Here is a 16,830-nt window from a genome sequence, read left to right as displayed (position 1 = left end):
CCGGCTGTGAAGAAAAGAAACTCGGCGATAAAGAGTTGCCAATAGTGGGCGCCCTTCTCGCCACAACGTTAAGACCATCCCTAAGGATTTCAGAGAGAAAATCATCTTCTTTTAATAAAGGTAACCTTTTCAAAATAATATTTTTTATCTCCTGAAATTGAGTGCTATACTGAAAGCACACATACGGTTTTTTCTTTCTGGCCTCTTTTTCTTTGTTTTTTTCTTTGTCATGGGTCAAAACACTATCTCTGGGCTTACTATCCACTATTTTTTGTGCTCTGCTGAGGGTCCAATCTGGATACCCTCTTTTTTTTTATTTAGTTTTTAACAAAGAAAACTCCTCTTTGCTTGCCGTATCTTTACTACAATTTCTTTTGAGCCGCGTGTATTCCCCAACGGGAATCGATTTGACGGTATGTTTGGGGTGGCTACTTTTAGCGTGTAGTACCGTGTTCCCACTGATGGGTTTAACATGCGTTTTACTATTGATGATCTCATCGTTTACACCCATTAGATCAAGATCCAGAAAAGAGATTTCATTTTGGTTCCATCTGTGGGTGAATCTAATGCCATAATCGTTCCCATTAATGTACTCCATGAAGTCCGGCACGGTAGACACATCGCCACCCCAGATGATAAGGGTGTCATCAATGTATCTACCGTACCAGACAAGGAGACTGGCAAAAGGGTTATCTGCACAATAAATGAAATTACGTTCCCAATGCGACATAGTAAGATTAGCTAATGAGGGTGAATATTTAGCCCCCATCGGAACACCTGTTCTTTGCTCATATACCATTTTTTCAAAGGAAAAAATGTTGTGCTTCAAAAGAAAAAAAGTGACATCCAGGACAATCCAGGGCATAGAGCATATTAATTTATCACAGCGAGGTGGAGATGTCAAAAGACAGCTTCTGACCAGAGAAGCTTTCTGGATTTTCAATTTGGGAACAAGACACCCATTTGGTCTAAATCGTAAAAATGAGATCATGTATCATTACTGCTAGTTACTTATTGTATTATTGTTTTTATTATTGTGTATCTACATTTTTTAAGTATGTTGTGTTACCTTGGCTTATTTGTTTGGTCATCTCTTGCAGCTGCAGTGGAGTTCACATGTATAGGACCTGTGGTAATGAGTCATGTGACTTGTATTAGTGAAGAGATTGGTCCATCTGTATATTAATAGCCACTGCAGTTTGTCAAACATCATGCATTGAGTAAGATCATTTAGATCGAAACGCGTCGCATGTACTCTGCACTCACATTTTCGCACTAAGGCAAGGATTGCTGTTTCGCATTTTAATGGAGAAATAAAGTTTTTGAAATTTTTAAAGGAGCTGGAACGCCTTTCTTCTATTCCTTCTACCAGCTAATGTGGCATGCTACTTGACAAGTGTAATGCTATGTGCACACGTTGCGGATTGTATGCGTTTTTGCTGCGTTTTTTCGCCACGAAAATGCATGCACAACACAACCCATTGAATTCAATGGCATTTCGCAATGTTGTGTGTTATGATCTGGCGGCCTAGGAGCAGCATGTGATGTACTCTGGAGAAGGTGGTACCTGTACTGACCGCAGACCCTGAACTTAGCAGCGCAACTAGAAATAGCCGTGGGATGTACCTAACACTCCCTAGACACCTCGACACAGACTAAGGACTAACTTCCCCTAAAGATAGAAATGGAAAACTATCTTGCCTCAGAGAAAATCCCCAAAGGATAGACAGCCCCCCACAAATATTGACTGTGAGAGGAGAGGGAAATGACAAACGCAGACTGAAATCAGGATTAGCAAAGGAGGCCTTACTAGCTAAAAACACAGAATAGGACAGAGAACTATGCAGTCAGTATTAAAACACTAGAAAATATCCACCACAGAAAATACAAAACTCCACATCTGACTAAAGACATGGAGGGTATATCTGCATCTCCAGAGACACAGCTAGGCTGCAAACAATCCTTCACAGACAAAGCTGGACAAGACAAAACATGAAAATGCACTGAACTATATAAGGCCCACAACATGTGGATAGCAGAAACAAAGCCAGGACTTATCTTTGTTGAAAAGCACAGCAAACAGGAGAGACCAGTAAGGGATGTGAATCCTCCAGAATCAATGGACAATTGGCACTGACTAAAGGATCAAGCAGGACTAAATAGCTGAGTCCAAATTGCAAAAAGTGAACACACCTGATAAATGCTGCGATCCACAGACAGCAGCACTACCACTCATAACCACCGGAGGGAGCCCAAGAGCAGAATTCACAACAGTTGTGCTAATGCTGCATATTTTTCCGCGGAGGCATCGCATCGCGGAAAAATACGCAAAATGCTCATTCTTTGTGCGGAATAGCAGATTTTCGCACACATAGGAATGCATTGATCCACTTAGTTTCCGCATGGGGCTATGCCCACCATGCGCCAAGTAAGCGGATCATGTGCGGATGTTACCTAGGGTGGAGGAGAGGAGAATCTCCTCCAGGCCCTTAAAAAAAATTAAAATAAAAAATAGTTATATGCTCACCTTCTGGCGGCCCCCAGATCCAGCCAAGGACTTAGCGATGCTCCCGTTCCCAGTGATGCCTTGCGACAATGACCTGTGATGACATAGTGGTCTCGCGTGATGTTACGTCATCTGGGGTCATTGTTGCAAGGCATCGCTGGGAACGGGAGTTGCCGGGAGCATCGCGAGGATCGGGAAGGCTGTGGGGGCCGCTGGAATGTGAGAATATCACGATTTTTTTTTTTTATCATTTTTAACATTATACCTTTTTACTATTGATGCTGCATAGGCAAAACCAATAGTAAAAAGTGGGTCACACTTGTCAAACACTATGCTTGACAAGTGTGACCATCCTGTCAATCATTTTTCCAAGCGATGATACAGATCGCTTGGAAAACGCTAGCATTCTGCCAGCTAATTACCCTTGCAAAACGCTAGTGTTTAGTGGGAATACGCATGCCAATTCCGCATGCGTATTTCCCGTGGCAGGCAGTTGCGGAATTGCCGCAAAAATTTCCGCAGCAATTCCGCAACGTGTGCACATAGCCTAAAGTGGGAAACAGGCAGGATAGTAATCACAACATCACATATGATGTTAGGTTCATTTGTTGCTTCATTTAAACTTTTTTACTCAAAATTTATTTTATGATTGTGCTAATTTCCTGCTGCACCTCATGTGGACTTTCATCATAAGTGGTAAACATTTGGCTGCATAGCCGCTTCAATGCTGCATCCTTGCAACCACGCTCAGAATAATGTGCGTCAAGTTGATCCCAAATTTCTGGCCTCTCCTGCACCAGAACGATCAACATCTCCACATTAATATGTCTGGCCATCTTGCTGGACTCTGTGGAGACTTGGTGGTGGCTTTCTCTAGAGCTTGCCAGGGTAATTAGCATGCCAAAGCTTCCTGAATAATGGCTGATGAAATTTCCTGTCACCTGGCAAATGCTTGCATATTTCTCGCATGTCACATTGGTAATCCGTATGATGTGCGATATTTTCTCACACCCATACTTGCATTGGCGAGACTCAGCCGACATACGCGGAATATTGCAGCATGCTGCAATTTCTCTTGCACGTACAATACGGCCGAGAAAAAAAGACAGTGATGTGAGCTTCCCCATATATTAACATTGAATGTTTTCTCGCAGAGCATTCGTCCATATTATATGCTAGTGTGACTCCGACCTTATTGACATGCACAAAAATTATATATAGACCGTCTCACTCAGCTGCTTATAGAGGTAATCAGAGAAATGCTTTCCATTTAAATTTTGAAAACAGGCTGCATAACTTACTTCAAACAAAATAAATAAATACAGCTCTGGAAAAATTAAGAGACCACTGCAAAATGTTCAGTTTGTTAGATTTTTCTCTTCATAGGTATATTTTTGAGTAAAATGTAAATTGTTCATTTGTTCTATAAACTTCTGACAACATGTCTCCGAATTTCCAAGCAATAAATTTTGTATTTTTTTCTGAAAAGGAGAAATGGTCAAAATAAAAAAAAAAACAACAGAGCTTTCAGACCTCAAATAATGCAAAGAAAAAGAAAACGTAAACGAAAAAGAAAACAAGTTCAGAATCATTTAGAAACAACAATACTAATGTTTTAACTCAGGAATAGTTCATAAATCAATATTTTGGGGAATAACCATGATTTTTAATCACAGCTTTCATGCATCTTGGCATGCTTTCCACCAGTCTTTCACACTGCTTCTGGCACAAAAATGTAAGCAGTACTTCTTTGTTGATGGCTTGTGACTATCCATCATCCTCTTGATTACATTCCAGAGGTTTTCAGTGGGGTTCAGGTCTGGAGATTGGGCTGCCCATGACAGGGTTTTGATGTGATGGTCTCTTACTTTTTGTCAGAGATGTATGTCACCAGAAACTACCGTATATACTCGCATATAAGCTGACCCGAGTATAAGCCGACCCCCCTAATTTTGCCACAAAAAACTGTGACCATATAATTCTGCATAAAGGTTAATAATGGCCCCATAAGATGCTCCATACAGACACTTGCCCCATATACCGTAATGCTCCACAAACATTAATTATGGCCCCATACAGACACTTGCCACATATAGTGCTGCACAAGCATTATGGCCCCATGCAGACACTTGCCCCCTATAGTGCTGCACAAACGTTATGGCCCTATACAGACACTTGCCCCATACAGTGCTGCACAAACGTTATGGCCCCATACAGACACTTGCCCCATATAGTGCTCCACAAACGTTAATTATGGCCCCATACAGACACTTGCCCCATATAGTGCTGCACAAACGTTATGGCCCCATACAGACACATTTGCCCCATTATAGTGCTGCACAAATGTTATGGCCGCACAAGATGCTCCATACAAACACTTGCCCCATTTGCTGTTGCTGCGATAAAAAAAAAAAAAAAATCACATACTCACCTCTCCGTCGCTCAGGCCCCTGGCACTTTCAATATTCACCTGCTTCTTGTTCCGGCGCCGCTCCATCTTCCGCGTCTTCTGCACTGACGTTCAGGCAGAGGGCGCGCACTAACCACGTCATCGCGCCCTCTGACCTGAGCGTCACTGCAGAAGACGCTGAAGATGGAGCGGCGCCTGGAACAGGGAGCAGGTGAATATCACGTAGTGCAGCGCTCCCCTCCCCGTTATACTCACCTGCTCCTGGCTCTGTGCAGTCCCTGCTTCCCCGACGCTGCAGCTTCATCCTGTACTGAGCGGTCACCGTTACCACTCATTACAGTAATGAATATGCGGCTCCACCTCCCATAGAGGTGGAACCGCATATTCATAACTGTAATGAGCGGTACCATGTGACCGCTCAGTACAGGAAGAAGCTGGGGCGCCAGGGACCTGCAGGGACCGTGCCAGGAGTAGGTGAGCATAATTAGACAGCCCCCGCTCCCCCTCCCCTACCGACACCTGGGTATGACTCGAGTATAAGCCGAGAGGGGGACTTTCAGCCCCAAAAAATGGGCTGAAAATCTCGGTTTATACTCGAGTATATACGGGAATCTCAGTATCAATGGGATACATTGAAGCGTTCCAGAGTTATGACCTCAAAGTGACAGTGGTCAGAATTGTAAAAATTGGCCTGGTCAGGAAGATGGAAACAGGCTTCAGGGTGAAGGGGTTATTAAGAAACAATAGTTTTTAGGAATTGTCTTAACCCCGTAAAGAGCAGAGAGAAGAAAATAAGAACAGGTTATACTGAATCTTTTCTCATGAAACTATGTAATCTGCTCAGCTCCTCCTGCTCTATAACATGCTGCTTGCAGATTCGACTGCATTTTCATGGTGACAGGTTCCCTTTAAAATATAAAAACAGGAGATCTGTTAGAGCTATGTGTAACATACCTATGACACAACCCGCCACGTTATTTGCTACCTTCTGTTAATGAAACCTTGCACAAATCTACTATATAATTGTCTAAGGGTCACTTCCGTCTGTCTATCTGTCCTTCTGTCACGGATATTCATTGGTCGCGGCCTCTGTCTGTCATGGAAATCCAAGTCGCTGATTGGTCGCGGCAAAACAGCCACGACCAATCAGCGACGGGCACAGTCCGGGAGAAAAATGGCCACTCCTTCCTCCCCGCAGTCAGTGCCCAGCGCCCGCATACTCCCCTCCGGTCAGCGCTCACACAGGGTTAATGGCAGCGTGAATAGTAAAAAGATCTAATGTTAAAAATAATTTAAAAAAATAAAAAATAGTTATATACTCACCCTCCGGTGGCCCCCGGATTGAAGCGGTTACCGACGCTCCTCGCAATGCCCCGGTGACCGCTCCATGCATTGCGGTCTCGCGAGATGATGACGTGCGGTCTCGCGAGACCGCTACGTCATCATCTCGCAAGGCCGCAATGCACTCTTCAGACCGGAGCGCACGAGGAGCGTCAGTAACCGCTTCGATCCGGGGGGGGGGGGGGCAACCGAGGGTGAGTATATAACTATTTTTTATTTTCATTCTTTTTTTTAACAGGGATATGGTGCCCACATTGCTATATACTGCGTGGGCTGCGCAATGTACTGCGTGGGCTGTGCAATATACAACGTGGGCTACGCAATATACTACGTGGGCTGCGCAATATACTACGTGGGCTGCGCAATATACTACGTGGGCTGCGCAATATACAACATGTACTGCGTGAGCTGCGCAATGTACTGCATGAGCTGCGCAATGTACTGCATGGGCTGCGCAATGTACTGCGTGGGCTGCGCAATGTACTGTGTGGGCTGCGCAATATACTACGTGGGCTGCGCAATATACTATGTGGGCTGCGCAATATACTACGTGAGCTGCGCAATATATTACGTGGGCTGCGCAATATACTACGTGTACTGCGTGGGCTGCGCAATGTACTGCGTAGGCTGCGCAATGTACTGCGTGGGCTGCGCAATGTACTGCGTGGGCTGTGCAATATACTACGTGGGCTGCACAATATACACCGTGGGCTACACAATATACTACGTGGGCTGCGCAATATACTACGTGGGCTGCACAATATACTACATGGGCTGGGCAATATACTACGTGGGCTGCGCAATATACAACATGTACTGCGTGGGCTGCGCAATGTACTGCGTGGGCTGCGCAATGTACTGCGTGGGCTGCGCAATGTACTGCGTGGGCTGCGCAATATACTACGTGGGCTGCGCAATATACTACGTGGGCTGCGCAATATACTACGCGTACTGCGTGGGCTGCGCAATGTACTGCGTAGGCTGTGCAATGTACTGCGTGGGCTGCGCAATGTACTGCGTGGGCTGTGCAATATAGTCCGTGTGCTGCGCAATATACTCAGTGGGCTGCGCAATATACTATGTGGGCTGCGCAATATACTACGTGGGCTGCGCAATATACAACATGTACTGCGTGGGCTGCGCAATGTACTGCGTAGGCTGCGCAATGTACTGCGTGGGCAGCGCAATGTACTGCATGGGCTGCGCAATGTACTGCACAATATACTCCGTGGGCTGAGCAATATACTACGTGGGCTGCGCAATATACTACGTGGCCTGCACAATATACTATGTGGGCTGCGCAATATACAATGTGGGCTGCGCAATATACAATGTGGGCTGCGCAATATACTACGTGGGCTGGGCAATATACTACGTGGGCTGCGCAATATACAATGTGTACTGCGTGGGCTGCGCAATGTACTGCGTGGGCTGCGCAATGTACTGCGTGGGCTGCGCAATGTACTGCGTGGGCTGCGCAATGTACTGCGTGGGCTGTGCTATACACTATGCATACATATTCTAGAACAGGGGTCCCCAACTCCAGTCCTCAAGGCCCACCAACAGGTCATGTTTTCAGGATTTCCTTTGCATTGCACAGGTGATGCAATTATTACCTGGGCAAGACTAAGGAAATCCTGAAAACATGACATGTTGGTGGGCCTTGAGGACTGGAGTTGGGGACCCCTGTTCTAGAATACCCGATATGTTAGAATCGGGCCACCATCTAGTTATACATAAGCTGCTTACTATGTAATCTGCTCAGCTCCTCCTGCTCTATAACATGCTGCTTGCAGATTCGACTGCATTTTCATGGTGACAGGTTCCCTTTAAAATATAAAAACAGGAGATCTGTTAGAGCTATGTGTAACATACCTATGAAACAAACCCGCCACGTTATTTGCTACCTTCTGTTAATGAAACCTTGCACAAATCTACTATATAATTGTCTAAGGGTCACTTCCGTCTGTCTATCTGTCCTTCTGTCACGGATATTCATTGGTCGCGGCCTCTGTCTGTCATGGAAATCCAAGTCGCTGATTGGTCGCGGCAAAACAGCCACGGCCAATCAGCGACGGGCACAGTCCGGGAGAAAAATGGCCACTCCTTCCTCCCCGCAGTCAGTGCCCAGCGCCCGCATACTCCCCTCCGGTCAGCGCTCACACAGGGTTAATGGCAGCGTGAATAGTAAAAAGATCTAATGTTAAAAATAATTTAAAAAAATAAAAAATAGTTATATACTCACCCTCCGGTGGCCCCCGGATTGAAGCGGTTACCGACGCTCCTCGCAATGCCCGGGTGACCGCTCCATGCATTGCGGTCTCGCGAGATGATGACGTGCGGTCTCGCGAGACCGCTACGTCATCATCTCGCAAGGCCGCAATGCACTCTTCAGACCGGAGCGCACGAGGAGCGTCAGTAACCACTTCGATCCGGGGGGGGGGGGGGGGGGGATGGGGCAACCGAGGGTGAGTATATAACTATTTTTTATTTTCATTCTTTTTTTTAACAGGGATATGGTGCCCACATTGCTATATACTGCGTGGGCTGCGCAATGTACTGCGTGGGCTGTGCAATATACAACGTGGGCTACGCAATATACTACGTGGGCTGCGCAATATACTACGTGGGCTGCGCAATATACTACGTGGGCTGCGCAATATACAACATGTACTGCGTGAGCTGCGCAATGTACTGCATGAGCTGCGCAATGTACTGCATGGGCTGCGCAATGTACTGCGTGGGCTGCGCAATGTACTGTGTGGGCTGCGCAATATACTACGTGGGCTGCGCAATATACTATGTGGGCTGCGCAATATACTACGTGAGCTGCGCAATATATTACGTGGGCTGCGCAATATACTACGTGTACTGCGTGGGCTGCGCAATGTACTGCGTAGGCTGCGCAATGTACTGCGTGGGCTGCGCAATGTACTGCGTGGGCTGTGCAATATACTACGTGGGCTGCGCAATATACACCGTGGGCTACACAATATACTACGTGGGCTGCGCAATATACTACGTGGGCTGCGCAATATACTACATGGGCTGGGCAATATACTACGTGGGCTGCGCAATATACAACATGTACTGCGTGGGCTGCGCAATGTACTGCGTGGGCTGCGCAATGTACTGCGTGGGCTGCGCAATGTACTGCGTGGGCTGCGCAATGTACTGCGTGGGCTGCGCAATATACTACGTGGGCTGCGCGATATACTACGTGGGCTGCGCAATATACTACGCGTACTGCGTGGGCTGCGCAATGTACTGCGTAGGCTGTGCAATGTACTGCGTGGGCTGCGCAATGTACTGCGTGGGCTGCGCAATATAGTCCGTGTGCTGCGCAATATACTCAGTGGGCTGCGCAATATACTATGTGGGCTGCGCAATATACTACGTGGGCTGCGCAATATACAACATGTACTGCGTGGGCTGCGCAATGTACTGCGTAGGCTGCGCAATGTACTGCGTGGGCAGCGCAATGTACTGCACAATATACTCCGTGGGCTGAGCAATATACTACGTGGGCTGCGCAATATACTACGTGGCCTGCGCAATATACTATGTGGGCTGCGCAATATACAATGTGGGCTGCGCAATATACTACGTGGGCTGGGCAATATACTACGTGGGCTGCGCAATATACAATGTGTACTGCGTGGGCTGCGCAATGTACTGCGTGGGCTGCGCAATGTACTGCGTGGGCTGCGCAATGTACTGCGTGGGCTGCGCAATGTACTGCGTGGGCTGTGCTATACACTATGCATACATATTCTAGAATACCCGATATGTTAGAATCGGGCCACCATCTAGTTATACATAAGCTGCTTGCTGTTCATGTTCTTACCATGCCTGACATAAAAACAGTAATTTTCAGCAGCAGCAAACAAGACTTACCGTATTTGACAGACTAAAATGAATTCCATAAAAATGAGCTTGTACTAATGCACCATGGTAATACATTTCCTTCTTGATTATAACAGATGACAATTTGTAAGAAGTATACTACGTTGTTCTTAAACAAAACCCTTATGAGAAATGAGTCTCTTACAAGGCTAGATTTATACAAAGCATTTAAGTCAGTCTGGGGTTTTTTTTGGCATCATTATGGTATGTGAATATGATGTCTTTTTCAAGCAGAAAATCTAAAGTGTTTATGAAGCTGTGAATATAGTTCCTAGAGATTTTAATCTCCCAAGTTCTGGATTACTATATCTTTATAGTAAAGATATATAAAGGCTCAGTAAATGTTAAAAATAACTTGCTGCTACATCTTTTTTTATCTTTTTACGGGTGTAGGCTTTGCTTGGAAATAGCCACCATTATACATGTGAAAAAAACAGTGATAGTAAAGCCACAGCAAAAACGGCAAAAAGATGACAAATAAGAAGCGGAAAAACAAACAGCATTTTCCTAGAGCATTTTCCGCCTCAAAAACTATGCGAGTATGCCAGTGTCTAAAAGATGCCGTGTGCACATCATATACCACTGGTAGGGTTTTTTTGAAGGATAAAAAAGACAATGGCCTGACAACTCTTCTAACCCTCAAGGATCCAGCACACTCACTCTAGCCATCACATGGTGGTCTTTGTTTATATGAAGTTTCCAACAGTGACGATCATAAAGTGCAGAACATCTTTATCAAACCTGCAGTACACAGTATGTGCCTAGTGGCAAGTGTAAAGTAATATAAAACACAGAAAAACTGACACCTGTTATCAGTTCTACAGAATTGTGCCTGCAAGCTAGTGTTATGGTGACATTAAAGAGTGAACAGATTGCATGATTTTTGTTACAGAGAGAAGGGGGGAAAAGCATTCTTTCATTCTTTAAATAGTAAATTTGTAACTTGTAATAAATAGTTTACTTCATCTGGGGCAAATATTGTTTTAACAAATTCCAACAAAATATGAACGTAATAGGGCACGTCAGAAAAAATTGGCAAAAGACCTACAGAGATAATGAAGCACTAAGCCCAAGAGTAAAATATATGATGTTTATTGATAATAATGTTAAAAATTAAATACCATATTTTCCGGCGTATAAGACGACTTTTTGACCCCAAAAAATTGTCCCAAAAGTCGGGGGTCGTCTTATACTCCGGGTACAGTGTGTGCAGGGAGCGATCCTGGATGTCGGCGTGTGGTTCCCAGGGTCTGGAGGGGAGGAGACTCTCCTTCAGGCCCTGGGATCCATATTCATGTAAAAAATAAAGAATACAAATAAAAAACATGGATATACTCACCCTCGGACGGACCCTGGCTCACAGCGGTGCAAGCGTCTCCCTCCGTTCCTTAGAATGCGGTGAGTGAAGGACCTTCAATGACGTCGCAGTCAGGTGACCGGTCACCTGACCGCTCATGTGACCGCAACGTCATCGAAGGTCCTTCACTCACGGCATTCTTAGGAACGGAGGCAGACGCTAGCAGCGCTGTGAGTCAGGGTCCGTCCGAGGGTGAGTATATCCATGTTTTTTATTTGTATTCTTTATTTTTTACATGAATATGGATCCCAGGGCCTGAAGGAGAGTCTCCTCTACTCCAGACCCTGGGAACCACACGCCGTATAAGATGACTGGGCGTATAAGATGACCCCCGTTTTATATGGCGGGCATATCCCAAATTCCATATTTTATATGGAAAAGTTGGGGGTCGTCTTATACGCCCAGTCGTCTTATACACCAGAAAATACAGTAGTTTAAAAAGTGGAGATGGGAACAGAGCTAGCAGCCTGTGTAATAGAGTGCAGGGTAGAGTATGTCACCTCGGAGCAGACAGACCAACTGTTGAGGGGGATTTATTAACAGGAGTAAGATTCTCCTCGCAGGGAGAAAACAGTAGGAAATAAACTGATGATATAACCGTGCAAATATATGGGAAGCAGTATAAGTTTCCAGACAGTCAAACAGTATAACAGTAGTAAACGGAATTTCTTGAGAAAACACTTATCAGTCTGATGAGGACTTGCTTGTAGGGTCGTCTTCTCCAACGTAGGCGCCGAGAAACAGCGGCACTTGTCGTCCCTCTGTTATCCGTGGGCTGTGTAGTCTCTAGGAACCCGCAACCTGGGGTTTAAGGGGTTAAGGTGGTGGGCAGAGGGGATGCTAGGCAAACGGGGGCCCCTGTGCTCTGAGTCTTTTGCTTCAACAATACAGCCTATCCTGGGAGAACGATGCTCAGTCTATTATTGAGTCTCTCAACAGGAATCAGGGGCTCTGCACTAATACCGTGGGTACCAGGGGCCACTGTCTCTGCTCTGTCTCCTGAGAACTGGAGACTCCGGGGTTAAATCTTTTGCAGCCTTTTCTCAGAGTGAAACTGGAAGCAGGAAGTAGGACAGTTACACTGCTGCACAAGTCTCTGTATGTTAGGCTGGCAGTCTCTCTGCAGTAGCGATGCTACACACACACACAGGGCAGCTTAGGCTACGTTCACATTAGCGTTCTGCGGGCTGCGTCGGGCGCAGCCGCGGCGACGCATGCGCCCCTATATTTAACATGGGGGGCGCATGGACATGCGTTGTCTTGCGTTGTGACGCATGCGTCTTTTTGGCGCAACAGAAAACGCTGCATGATGCAGTTTTTTCTGCGCCAAAAATCATGAAAAAATGAACGCATGCGACACAAAAAGCTGCGTTTTGCATGCATTTTTACATGCGTTGTGCGTTGCGTTGCCGACGCAGCACCGCACAATGCAAATGTGAACGTAGCCTTACTTGTCACACTCAGGGAGTCTTGGCTTGTCACTGGGGCTGCGCGCTCAGGTCACTGTCTCTGCAATGTCAGGGGAAAAGTCTTCTCTGATTACGGAGGCTTCCGAGTCCACACCCTCACATATGGCCTTCACTATGGTGGATATCTCAGCCTCAGTGCCCTCACGGGGAGCACTCTCTCGTGGGGAACGCGGCGCTGCAGCCTGCTTTCTCTCTGGCGCGCTGTCCCCTCTGTCTCGCATGCTCTGCTCTCCCGCTCTTTTCTGACCACACTCCTCTCTCTTCCTCTCCGCCCCCAGCAGTCAGATGGTCTCCTCTGTCCAGGGCAGAAAGTCCTCCCCCCAACAACCCAGCTGTCCGACTAAGTGGTTCCAGGTAAGGAGCAGGGAAAGCAACCTTCTTTGGGCTCATCTTCCTCTTCACCCCCTTACACCTGCAATGTGACTATCAGGGTATTAATATGAAAGTAGTCATAACAACAACCAGAACAGGTATACTGACAAGAACATTACTACAAAAGAAAGAGTATATGTGTCCATAACAATAATATAGTATGATCAAGTGGTACAAAATAGTTGTTCAAAACACATTCACAAAATGGGATAATGAAGTGCAGTCAATAGTAAACAGTAAATTTCATAGTAGTAGATAGTAAGTATGCTCTTAAAAAATATAAAGTGCGGTGCATTCAGTAACCATGATAATGATGGTAGATAAGGAGACATGATTCAAAATGAAGCAGGGTAAAAAATGCAAGTGCAAACAGACCTTAGTGAACATTTACTATGCGGCAGCCAGGACCCCGCAGCACGTTTCACGTTAGCTTCTTCAAATTGGGGGAAGTAAAATATTGTATTTAGTCTGCTGTCTTAGCCCCCCCAAACCAAAACATGTCTTGCTAGCCTCTTCAGCAATTTCCCTTCGGGGAGAAGTGCACTTCTGGAACTATGTGGATGTAAACCTTTATTTTAATGCACAAAAATGTTTAATTTCTCACTTAACTATATTCACATCAAGGATACATTTTGCCATAGTGCAGCAGCAGAATTCACAGGACTGTATACCACTGCAATGGGTGAGACTTGTGATAACAACATCCACAGCATATATTAGATTTCAATCCACAACCTCATGTCACTTTAAGGCCGGCGTCACACTAGCGAGTTTTACGGACGTATGAGCGCATTAAATACGTCCGTAAAACACGCATTACACACGGCCCAATTATTCTCTATGCCCCAGCTCCTATCTGCCGTATTTTACTGATCCGTATTATACGGCTTTCTACGGCCGTAGAAAATCGCAGCATGCTGCATTTGTCACCGTATTGCGCAAAAAAAAAAATCGCCAATGCAAGTCTATGGGGGCCCGAAAAATACGGATTACACACGGACCAGCAGTGTGACTTGCGAGAAATACGCAGCGGTGTTAGCGAGAAAAGCCGGCAATTCAGTGCGGTGTACAGTAAAATCACACTGACAGCTTACAATAGAATAGGTAGAATAAATGTGTACACATAGAATAGGTATATATATATATATATATATATATATATATATATATGTCATTGAGACACATATATGTATATATATATTAATATTTCATCCAGCGCTATATAGCTTAAAAGCCGGTAATTCAATTGCCGGCTTTTGTTATCTCCTTCCAAAACCCGACATGATATGAGACATGGTTTACATACAGTAAACCATCTCATATCCCCCTTTTTTTTGCATATTCCACACTACTGTTAGTAGTGTGTATTTGCAAAATTTGGCCGTTCTAGCTATTAAATTAAAGGGTTAAATGGCGGAAAAAATTGGCGTGGGCTCCGGCGCAATTTTCTCCGCCAGAGTAGTAAAGCCAGTGACTGAGGGCAGATATTAATAGCCTGGAGAGGATCCATGGTTATTGCCCCCCCCCCCCCCCTGGCTAAAAACATCTGCCCCCAGCCACCCCAGAAAAGGCACATCTGGAAGATGTGCCTATTCTGGCACTTGGCCACTCTCTTCCCATTCCCGTGTAGCGGTGGGATATGGGGTAATGAAGAGTTAATGCCACCTTGCTATTATAAGGTAACATTAAGCCAGATTAATAATGGAGAGGCGTCAATTATGACACCTATCCATTATTAATCCAATTGTATGAAAGAGTTAAAACACACACACACATTATTAAAAAGTATTTTAATGAAATAATCACACAGTTTTGTTGTGAATTCTGCTTTTGGGCTCCCTCCGGTGGTTGTAGGTGGTGATGCAGTTGTCCCTGGGCTGCAGTCTTGGACAGGTGTATCTGCTGATTGCAATTCTTACTGGGGTATTTAGGTTTGCAGGACTCATTAGTCCTTGCCAGTTGTCGATGTTTCTTGGGAAGTGTTGGATCTCTGTCTGGCTTTTCCTGCTTAGCTGCCAATTCAGCAAAGAGAAGTGTCTGTTTCTTTTTCTGTGGCACACATGCTGTGTGCTTATATTCTGTACTATTCATTTGGTTTCTCTTGTCCAGCTTAGACTGTGTCAGTGTTTTCTCAGTCTTGTTGGATTCTCTGGAGTTGCAGATATACGCTCCACATCTTTAGTTAGATGGTGGAGTTTTTGTATTTCTGCTGTGGATATTTTTGGAAGGATTTTAATACTGACCGCTTAGTATCCTGTCATATCCTTTCCTATTTCAACTAGTGTGGCTTCTTTTGCTAATTCCTGTTTCCTGCCTGCGTGTGTCTTTTCCTCTACTACTCAGTCATTATTTGTGGGGGCCTGCCTATCCTTTGGGGTTCTGCTCTGAGGCAAGGTAGAAATCCTATTTCCATCTATAGGGGTACTTAGTCCTCCGGCTGTGTCGAGGTGTCTAGGATTTGTTAGGCACACCCCACGGCTACTTCTAGTTGCGCTGTTAAGATCAGGGTTTGCGGTCAGTATAGTTACCACCTACTCCAGAGAAAGTTTTCATGCTGCTCCAAGGTCACCTGATCATAACACCGTTTGTTGTAATATTTTATTGTACCTTCATTCGCGGTGAGGCGCCCTCTGCTGGTTGTCCTCATATGAACTCGAGCCTGGGAACTTTTCTGATTTTTTTCCCAAGCTCGAAGGACATCCAGCAGAGGGCGCCTCACTGCGAATGAAGGTAACTACAGGTCATTGACCTAGTTTCCATTCATTCGCTGGGGTTTTACAGTCAGGAGCATAGCTGCATTATAGCAGAGTTCCTGGCTGTAAAAGAAATTAACCCCTTCAGATGGATTTACAACGTGGGACGTTACAGATCCTCGGAAGGTATGTATATTGTTGGTTTATTATTTTTTCTTTGTCACAGAGCGAGGGTCTTCAGCCAGTGGATTGAGCGTACAATAAAATATTACAACAAACGGTGTGTTTATTAAAATACTTTTTAATAATGTGTGTGTTTTTTTTTAACTCTTTCATACAATTAGATTATGGATAGGTGTCATAATTGACGCCTCTCCATTATTAATCTGGCTTAATGTCACCTTACAATAGCAAGGTGGCATTAACCCTTCATTACCCCATATCCCACCGCTACACGGGAATGGGAAGAGAGTGGCCAAGTGCCAGAATAGGCGCATCTTCAAATCATGTCTCAAATCATGTCGAGTTTTTGAAGGAGATAGCAAAAGCCGGCAATTGAATTACCGGCTTTTAAGCTATCTTGCGCTGGATGAAATATTAATATATGTATGTATATATATATATATATATATATATATGTCTCACTAACATATATATATATATATAGATATATAGACAGTATATATGTTTTTATTATTTTTTGAGCACATGGATCCCTTGTATATCCGTATGTCGGTTTTGCAAGCCTGCGAGAAAATCTCGCAGTACGGATGCCA

At 45.1% G+C, this 16,830-nt stretch overlaps 1 protein-coding gene across 5 annotated transcripts in view; it reads right to left on the bottom strand.

Annotated features, from left to right (window-relative positions):
• Positions 1-16,830, bottom strand: part of LOC138670188 (ras GTPase-activating protein 4-like) — a 324,283-nt gene that overhangs the window by 241,327 nt on the left and 66,126 nt on the right. The window lies entirely within an intron of this gene.

This window comes from Ranitomeya imitator, chromosome 3 (genome assembly GCF_032444005.1).
Source record: "Ranitomeya imitator isolate aRanImi1 chromosome 3, aRanImi1.pri, whole genome shotgun sequence".
NCBI lineage: Eukaryota > Metazoa > Chordata > Amphibia > Anura > Dendrobatidae > Ranitomeya > Ranitomeya imitator.
This window is presented reverse-complemented; position numbering and strand designations above follow the sequence as displayed.